At 36.0% G+C, this 10,395-nt stretch overlaps 1 long non-coding RNA gene and 1 pseudogene across 1 annotated transcript in view; both read left to right on the top strand.

Moving 5' to 3' along the window:
* The first annotated feature begins 463 nt into the window (after nucleotides 1–463).
* Nucleotides 464–1,508, top strand: LOC100610044 (heterogeneous nuclear ribonucleoprotein A1-like; annotated as a pseudogene).
* Nucleotides 1,509–2,619: 1,111 nt separating this feature from the next.
* The window catches only part of LOC129143541 (uncharacterized), a 68,884-nt gene continuing 61,108 nt past the window's right edge, over nucleotides 2,620–10,395 (top strand). Inside the window, exon 1 of the long non-coding RNA XR_008547133.1 lies at nucleotides 2,620–2,668. This is a non-coding gene — a long non-coding RNA (uncharacterized LOC129143541). The remainder of the gene's footprint in view (nucleotides 2,669–10,395) is intronic.

The raw sequence follows: 10,395 nt of genomic DNA, 5'->3' as shown, positions 1-10,395 counted from the left end.
TGTAGAGACAGGGTCTCACTATGTTGTCCAGGCTGGTCTCAAACTCCTGGCCTAAAGCAAACCTCCTGACTTGGCCTCCCAAATTACTGGCATTACAGGCATGAGCCTCTGTGCCTGGCCAGTCACCTCAGTTTTAATACTGTTTTTCTTAAGAGATAGCTAAAAGATTTCCTTTAAAAGTCATCAATATATAGACTCTGAGAATGTGATGTGTGAAAAAATTGCCTGTTGAAGTAGAGATAATAGCCATCGTTTTACTGAAAATCAGCACTAGTTTGAAAGAAACATTTGGAAAAAAAAGTTCTAAATGAAATTTTTAATAGGAGAGAAAAAGTAATCTGTGAAAACACATAACTTTTTCAAATATTAAGAAATATTGCTGAAATACGCTCGTCAGCTGCTGCTTTCTGCTCGTGGACGCCGCCAAGGAGGCATCGTTAAAGTCTCTCTTCTCCCTGCCATCATGTCTAAGTCAGAGTCTCCTAAAGAGCCCGAACACCTGAGGAAACTTCACTGGAGGGATGAGCTTTGAAACAACCGATGAGAGCCTGAGGAGCCATTCTGAGCAATGGGGAACGCTCACAGACTGTGTGGTAATGAGTGAGTCAAACACCAAGTGCTCCAGGGGCTTTGGGTTTGTCACCTATGCCACTATGGAGGAGGTGGATGCAACCATGAATGCAAGACCACACAAAGTGGATGGAAGAGTTGTGGAACCAAAGAGAGCTGTCTCAAGAGGAGATTCTCAAAGACCAGGTGCCCATTTAACTGTGGAAAAGATATTTGCTGGTGGCATTAAAGAAGATGCTGAAGAACATCACCTAAGAGATTATTTTGAACAGCATAGAAAAATTGAAGTGATTGAAATCGTGACTGACCAAGGCAATGGCAGGAAAAGGGGCTTTGACTTTGTAAACACTGATGACCATGATTCAGTGGATAAGACTGTCATTCAGAAATACCATACTGTGAATGGCCACAGTGGTGAAGTTAGGAAAGCCCTGTCAAAGCAGGAGATGGCTTAGTGCTTCTTCCAGCCAGAGGTCAGAGTGGTTCTGGAAACTTTGGTTGTGGTCATGGAGGTGGTTTCGGTGGGAATGACAACTTTGGTCATGGAGGAAACTTCAGTGGTGGTGGTGGCTTTGGTGGCAGCCATGGTGGTGGTGGATATGGTGGCAGTGGGGATGGCTATAATGGATTTGGTAATAATGGAAGCAATTTTGGAGGTGGTGGAAGCTACAATGATTTTGGCAATTGCAACAATCAGTCTTCAAATTTTGGACCCATGATGGGAGGAAATTTTGGAGGTAGAAGCTCTGGCCCCTATGATGGTGGAGGCCAATACTTTGCCAAACCACTAAACCAAGGTGGCTATGACAGTTCCAGTAGCAGCAGTAGCCATAGCAGTGGCAGAGATTTTAATTAGGAAACAAAGCTTAGCAGGAGAGGAAAGCCAGAGAAGTGACAGGGAAGCTACAGGTTATAACAGATTTGTGAACTCAGCCAAGCACAGTGGTGGCAGGGCCTAGCTGCTACAGAGAAGACATGTTTTAAATAAATCCTCATGTGTATGGGCAAAAACCTCGAGGACTATATTTGTGACTAATTGTATAACAGGTTATTTTAGTTTTAGTTTCTGTTCTGTGGAAAGTGTAAAGCATTCCCAAAAAGGGTGTATACACATATATATACGTATATATATATATATATATATACACACACACACACACACATATATATACGTATATATATATACACACACTATATATACATATATATACACACACATATATATACATATATATACACACATATATACACACATACATAAATATACATATATATACACACACACACATATATATATATTTGCACCATAAACGTACGGTAGTCTGATCATGACACAGAATGAATGTCTTTTTTTTTTTAATGTGCTGTGCAAAGTTAGTCTACTCTGAAGCCATCTTGGTAAATTTCCCCAACAGTGTGAAGTTAGAATTCCTTCAGGGTGATGCCAGGTTCTATTTGGAATTTATATGCAACCTGCTTGGGTGGAGAAGCCATTGTCTTTAGAAACCTTGGTGTAGTTGAACTGATAGTTACTTTTGTGAAGTTTACCATTAAAGGAGATTACCCAAACAAAATCATGGAACTAATGGTTATAAAAATGATTGTTGGCACATCCTATGCAATGTATCTAAATTGAATAATTGTACCAGATAAAATTATAGATGGGAATAAAGTTTGTGTATCATCCATTACCATGTGTAATCAATAAATGATTTCATTTTCTTGAAAAAAAAGAAATATTGCTTTACTATGTATGATACTATGGCTTAAATTGATTTCCTAGATTACTGAACCTAAATGATGATAACTTTCTTCTCTATCATCATTAAAATATTTACCAAGCCTTTGCTTACATAAGGCACTTAGAGTAGGCAAAGTTAGTTAGAAAGATAATCCCTGCACACATAGAATTAATTATTAAACAAAAATTTTCCAGGCTGATGTAAATAATAGCTAAAATGTATTGAGCACATACCATGTGGCAGCACTGTTCTTTGCATTTAATCTTTTATAGTTATATGCTATTATACATAAAATTTTGTTTTTCAGATGAGGGAAGATGAGGCACGAAGAGGTTAATCTAATGCCTACATAATTAGTAAGTGAAACATTTAGGATTCAAACTCAGAGCCCATAATCTTAACCATTAAGGTATCCAGCCTTTGAAGAATCAACTTGACTTGATTAGATGCGGTTGATGTTTTAAATATTAGGTTTAAAAAATATTTTATGTGTGCATGTGTGAAATCTTCTACAAGAGTATTAGCTTTAAAGAGACCACACAATATTGCTGTATGTGGAGAAATAGAAACTGGAAACAGAAAATCAGAAAATATGCTTTTTGCTAGTTGAGGATGTAAGAGAGTTTGGGGAAAAGTCTATATTAGTATTTTAGAATAAAGGGCCTTTAAAATCATATTAATAAATGCACTTATTTTACTTCAACAGTGAAGTTTTACCAGATTGCCACCTATTTTAAATATAACCTTTGTATTTAATGTATACTAAATGTATTATATATATTTCCCCCCGCCCCCAGCAGGAAGTCTTCTGATCTTTCTAAAATAAGCCATTATTTCATTTCTTTAAGAACAATTTTTAAAATTTACATTTTCTTTTCTATTATTCTGTGAACAATAACAACATCAAATGCTTGCAGAACCTTAATGGAATAAAAGTAAAATTGAGCTCCTATCCAGACAAAGGCTTTTATAAATTAACCACTATCATGCTAAAAAGATCAGAAAGCAATTTTTCCAACCAAAAAACTGCCCTGTTTCCTATCATGTGATTCACACTCAGAGCTATAAATAAAAGAGACCCAGAGAGACAGGACAAGAGAGATAATAGTAAGTGAAAAAACACTGTTAGCTATGAATTCTGAACTAAATGAATAAGCAATTGACTAGTGGCTCATAGGATTTTTTTATAAACTCTTAAAAAAAATCTCCATAGGTTTTAGTTAAATTCATTACTTAATTTGCCATAAACCACTATAGTATATTTCTGTGGATGTGTGTGTACATGCATGAAGTCAACTATTTTGTGGATATATATCCTTATGTATAATTTTCGTTGACTGCAATCACACTTTTGGAGGTAGTGAGAACAAAAATGAGTAAGCAGATTTATATGTATGTAAGGTATAGGAATATTCTGAGCTACCAAGAATTATTCTTCTTGGTTAGTAACAGTTAACTCAGAGATACAATATTTTATTAGTTCTCTCTGTGATGAAATTATACGTGCTGTCTCTCATACTCTCCGTCTATCCCAACCCCATACCTGTGTATGACAGAAAAATTAGATTTATCAAGTACATTTTTACATATTCTCTCTCTCTCTTTTTTTAAATTTTTTTTTTCAGACTCACTCTGTTGCCCAGGCTTGAGTGCAGTGGCAGTCTCGGCTCACTAGAACCTCCACCTCGCGGGTTCAGGTGATTCTCTTGCCTCAGCCTCCCGAGTAGTTGGGATTACAGGACCGTACCACTACATCTGGCTAATTTTTGTATTTTTAGTAGAGACAAGGTTTCACCATGTTGGCCAGGCTGGTCTCGAACTCCTGACCTCATGTGATCCACATGCCTTGGCCTCCCAAAGTGCTGAGATTACAGGTGTGAGCCACGGTGTCTGGCCCATTTTTACATATCCTTAAATAAATAATTCAAGACCCATAAAAACAGCATAAATGTTTATACTTATAATTCTTTAATTTAAAAAAATGCATTGACAAATATAAGCAATAATGAAATATACGTTTTTTCAATAAAATATGATTTAGCTATAAAAAAGAATGAAATCCTATCATTGAAAGCAACATGGGTGGAACTGGAGTATGTTAAGTGAAATAAGTCAGGAATAGAAAGTTAAGCACCACATGTCCTCATTTATATGTGGAAGCTACAAAAAGTTGATCTCACAGACGTAAAATGTAGAACACAGGAAAAAACTGATACTACAGGACAGGAAAGGTGAGGTAAAAGGAGGGATAGGCAGAAACGTGTTAAAGGATACAAAATTACAGCTAGGTAGGAGGGATAAGTTGCAGTGTTCTATACCACTGCAGGATGACTATAGTTAACAATAATATATGTTTTAAATAGCTATAAGGGGGATATTGACTATTTCTAACACAAAGAAATAATAAATGTTTGAGATGATGAATATGTTAATTACCCTCACTGATCATTATACATTCTATATGTCGAATATCACTATGTACCCCATGAATATGTACAATTATTTTTTGTCAGTTAATAAAGTAAATTTAATAAGAAATATATGTTTTTAACATGTACAATAATAACATAAACAGTTCATTAGCTCTAATAATAGGAAAAACTAGAACATGGTTAATTGTAACCAAAGTGTCTGAAACCTCATATTTCTAGTCTTCTGGCTCACTTATTGCCTACTCTTACTAACTGTGGTGAATTGATTTGTCATAAAGTGTCTTTTTTAAAATGAGAAATACGAAAAAATAATAAAATATCCAGAAGTTTTCATGCATATGTATTTGCCACAAGCCTTTTTACTTTTCTTTGTTTATAATTCTGCACTTTATTCTACAGACTCCAAAATGAGTCAGGATTAGTTCTGCCAACTGATGGGGAATTGAAATAAATTTTAAATGTAGCTAGTCCTAATTTTACTAGAAATGGCCTTCAGCATTCATCCTTCTCTTCCCTGAACCTTCCCTAGCCCCCTCCTACAAAGCTACAGCACCAACAACTTTGATGTGATTTTTGTCTTTGAGTCTAAAGCAAGTGCTTTCAAAATATATTTTAAAATAGTGTTATTGTGATCTTTTATTCTAGAATGGCTTTATTTATGCACAAATTCAACTAATGGCTCCTACCTCATGGAGCCTTGATTGCAAAGACCTATTTTCACCAGATGGGGATGTTGCATTAGGAAAGAGCAGCCCTGTAGAGTAAAACAACGATTCTCCTACAACCAGGGAGGTGCAGAAGGCAAAAAGCTATCTGCGTTTTTAAGATTTGGTCATAAAATAAGTGACAAACATATTTTGAAAATATTTAATGGTAATATTTATCCAGATGATTTACAATGGTTAGATGATTTACATTTGCACATTAGACTTCATTTTTTTTTTCTTTGTTTCTTGCTCACAAAAAGAACTTTGTTGTCAGCTGCCCTTTTCCCTTTTTTCTATTCAGGTAAAGCATTTATGAACATCTAAATAAATGGTATTTTAAGAAGGAGGTAGAATGTCAAGGATTTTTCTGTTTTTTTGAAAGTCTCAAGATAGTAATGTGGGTCAGTATTATTTTACCATTTTACAGTTGTTTTTAATCCATTTTGTATTTCCTTGTTCTTAGGATGCTATAATTTAAAGCTTCTAAGTGGGTAGTTATTTATAAATATTATTAGTAACCATTGACATATTTTTGTCTATACAGTTGACCCTTGCACAACATGAGGGTTAGGGGTACCAACCCCCTTGCAGTTGAAAATCCATATGTAACTTTTGACTCCCCCAAATCTTAACTACTAATAGCCTACTGTTGATCAGAATCCTTACCTATAACATAAACAGTTAACACATATTTTGTATGTTATATGCATAGTATGCTATATTCTTACAATAAAGTAAGCTAGAGAAAAGAAAATGCTAGAGAAAAGAAAATGTTATTAAGGAAATCATAATGAAGAGAAAATATATTTACTAATCATTAAGTGGAAGTAGATCATCATAAAGATCTTCATCCTTGTCATGTTCACATTGACTAGGCTGAGAAGGAGGAGGACCAACCCTTCGGTTGGTCTTGCTGTCTCCGGGTGGCAGAGGCAGAAGATGAAGAGGAGGTGAAAGGGGAACAAAAGAGGCAGACACACTCGGGGTTAACTTTTATTGAAGAGAACTCTAATAAAAGTGGACCCACGTAGTATTGTTCAAGGGTTAACTGTATTATATTTTCACTACTTTTATCACATTTCTGAAGAACAATGGTTGAAGTTGGCAAAATAAGATTTATAAGTATACCTAAGAGATATTGCAGGTTTGGTTACAGGCACCACCATAAAGCGAATAGCACAATAAACTGAGTCACATGAATTTTTGGTTCTCCAATGTATATAGAATTTATGTTTACACTGTAGTATAGTCTATTAAGTGTGCAATAGTATTACATGTAAAAAAATTATATAGCTTACCTTAATTAAAAAATACTTTATTGCTAAAACGTGCTAATGATCATCTGGGCCTTGAGCAAGTGGTAATCTTTTTCCTGCTGGAGGTTGGAGGGTCCTGCCTTGATGTTGATGTCTGCTAGCTGATTAGGTTGTTGGTTGCTGAAGGTTGGGGTGGCTGTGGCAATTTCTGAAAGAAAATAAGACAACAGAGAAGTTTGCCGCATCAATTGAGTCCTTCATGAAAAATTTCTCTGTAGCATGTCATGCTGTTCGACAGCATTTTACCCACATTAGAACTTCTTTCAAGACTGGAGTCAATTTTCTCAAACCCTGCTGCTGTTTTTTCAACTAGGTTCATGGATTATTCTAAATTCTTTTTCATCATTTGACAATATTCACAGCATCCTCACCAGGAGTAGATTCCGCCACTTGCTTTGCTCATCCATAAGAAGCAACTCCTCACCTCTTCCAGTTTTATTATGAGATTGCAGCAATTCAGTCACAAGTTCAGGCTGCACTTCCAATTCTATTTCTCTTGGTATTTTCACCATACCCACCATTACAATAGTAACATCAAAGATCACTGATTACAGATCACCGTAACAGATATAATAATGATGACAAAGTCTGGAATACTGTAAGAATTGCCAAAATGTAATACACAGACATTAAGTGAGCACATGCTTTTAGAAAAATGGTGGCAATAGACTTGCTCAATGCAGGGTACCCACAAACCTTCAGTTGGTATAAAAATGCAATATCTCCAAAGCACAATAAAGTGAAGCACATCAAGAAGGTGTGCCTGTATTCATGTGATCATTAACATTTCAAATCATGTGCTGATTCAATTGTATAACATGCTGTATTGTGTATATCTCTGAGGTGAACTCTCAGCATTTAGACTTCTAGAGGAACAAGTTTTCAGGAGAACTTCAGTTTGGGGAATTCTTTGATGTGATTGGTTTAAAAATACCTATGCTCACAATTTAACAACTTAAAAATAGAAAATAGTGCTGTTCGGATGTTCCCATATAAACTTTAAATGTTCATTATTAAAGCATTATTTTTAGTAAATTGAAAACAATCTAAATATGCATAAGTGGGTAAGTGACTAAATTATAACACTCCTCTCTTATCCTAAGGGGATATTATCAGGGAACCTGCCCTGATATTCACGTAGGTTCTTTTCTATTTTCCTTAAGTGTCGGCAGGCTTGAGAAATAAAAGGACAGAGTACAAAAGAGAGAAATTTTAAAGCTAGGCATCCGGGGGAGACATCACGTGTCGGTAGGTTCCATGATGCCCCACAAGCCACAAAAACCAGCAAGTTTTTATTAGGGATTTTCAAAAGGGGAGGGAGTGTGCGAATAGGTGTGGGTCTCAGACATCAAGTACTTTACAAGGTAATAGAATATCACAAGGCAAGTGGAGGTAGGGCGAGATCACAGGACCACAGGACCGAGGCGAAATTAAAATTGCTAATGAAGTTTCGGGCAGCATTGTCATTGATAACATCTTATCAGGAGACAGGTTTTTTGAGATCAACTGGTCTGACCAAAATTTATTAGGTGGGAATTTCTTCTTCCTAATAAGCCTGGGAATGCTATGGGAGACTGGGGTCTATTTCACCCCCTGCAGTCTCAACCATAAGAGACAGGCACACCTGGGGGGGCTGTTTACAATCCTATACCTCTAGGTGCGTATTCTCTTTCCCAGGGATGTTCCATGCTGAGAAAGAGAATTCAGCAATATTTCTCCCATTTCCTTCTGAAAGAAGAGAAATATGGCTCTGTTCTGCCTGGCTCGCCGGCGGTCAGAGTTTAAGGTTATCTCTCTTATTCCCTGAACAATTGCTGTTATCCTGTTCTTTTTTCAAGGTGCCCACATTTCATATTGCTCAAACACACATACTGTACAATTTGTGCAGTTAATGCAATTATTACAGGGTCCTGAGGTGATATACATCCTCCTCAGCTGACAGGATTAAGAGATTAAAGTAAAGACAGGCATAGGAAATCACAAGGGTATTGATTGGGGAAGTGATAAGTGTCCACGAAATCTTTACGATTTATGTTTAGAGATTGCAGTAAAGACAGGCATAAGAAATTACAAAAGTATTAATTTGGGGAACTAATAAATGTCCATGAAATCTTCACAATCCAAGTTCTTCTGCCATGGCTTCAGCCAGTCCCTCCATTTGGGGTCCCTGACTTCCCGCAGCAGGATATGTTACAAGACCTCCAGTGAATGTCTGAAATCATGAATAATAGTGAACTTGATTGCCATTAGTGTTTCACCCACAAGTTTTATGACTTTTTCATCTTAACTAAGAATTTATCACACACTGTGGCCACAGTCATTACGGTTTGAGATGTGACAGCAAAACTAGCATGAATTTCTTTTTCCTTTCTTACTACTTCACAGACAGAAGATAAGTTCTTAAGGTAGTCTTAGCAACCTCAGCATAAGATTTGTTTCTTTCCTTAAGTTGAGAACTTTCACATTTTCACTTACAGAAAGCACTTAATTGGCTTCCTTTTGGCATATCCAAATAGCCAGCATCACTATTTTTGCACTTTGGAGCCATTATTAAATAAAATAAGGGTTGCTTGAACGCAAACACTGCAATACCCAGCAGTCAATCTGATAACTCAGGGGTAGGGTAGACCGCGTGAATATGCTAGACAAAGGGATGACTCATGTCCCAGTGGAAGGGAGCCAGATTTCATTGTGCTACTCAGAATGGTGCACAGTTTAAAATTTATAAATTGTTTATTTCTGGAATTTTTTCATTTAATATTTTCAGACCATAGTTAACTGTGAGTAACTGAAACCCATGGAAAGTGAAAACTGCAGATAAAGCAAGACTACGATAGTGGATAATATATTAAATTAATAATTAACAATTTTGCTATTCTAAAATTCCACACTTATAGTAAATGTGAACATTTCTTCAAAAACTTGAAGGGATGTCCTTGATAGAGTTAAATTTTTAAAAATACATGATAATATATATTAATATTTTGTCATTCTGACTTTAAAAAGTCTGTTTTTAATCCCTAGATAACAATAAAAAAGCCTTATAAATGAAAACACACAGATATACACAAAAAAGGCAATTTTTCACCTATCCTGTTTCAAGTGAACTCCCCAAAATTATACAATACAAAGTTTACTTTTAAAAATTTTATTAGGCATGAATGAGCTACAAACATTATGTGTTATTCTGTATTTCAAATTGAGGGAGCAGAGAAATTCTTCAAATCTTACTATAATACATTGCTTTTCAGATTGCTTTGCCACATCTCCATACCTACCATGGGTGGAGCTAGGAAACGAACAAGCAAACAAAAACCAGCAATGAATATCACAACAGCAACACAACAAGAGGAAGAATGAGAAATTTATCCTAGATAGCTATTAGTGTAGTAAACCCTCTACAGCTCACCTCCCATATACCAAAGGCAGTCACTGTTAGGAAATTCCAGAAGGGCTGCCCCAACAGCTTCCACAAACCTATCTGCTATGGCTATCACATTTAGTCCATTCTGATCTTTTCTCCTGCATGGCTTCCACTTACCCAATTCCATGGCCTAAAAAACTATTGTCAACTGTTTATCATGAAACTAACAATGACCATACAGAGGAAAATATTTTGTCTGGCTTC

The sequence above is a fragment of the Pan troglodytes genome, chromosome 2 (assembly GCF_028858775.2).
Source record: "Pan troglodytes isolate AG18354 chromosome 2, NHGRI_mPanTro3-v2.0_pri, whole genome shotgun sequence".
NCBI classification, from domain to species: Eukaryota; Metazoa; Chordata; class Mammalia; order Primates; family Hominidae; genus Pan; species Pan troglodytes.
This window is presented reverse-complemented; position numbering and strand designations above follow the sequence as displayed.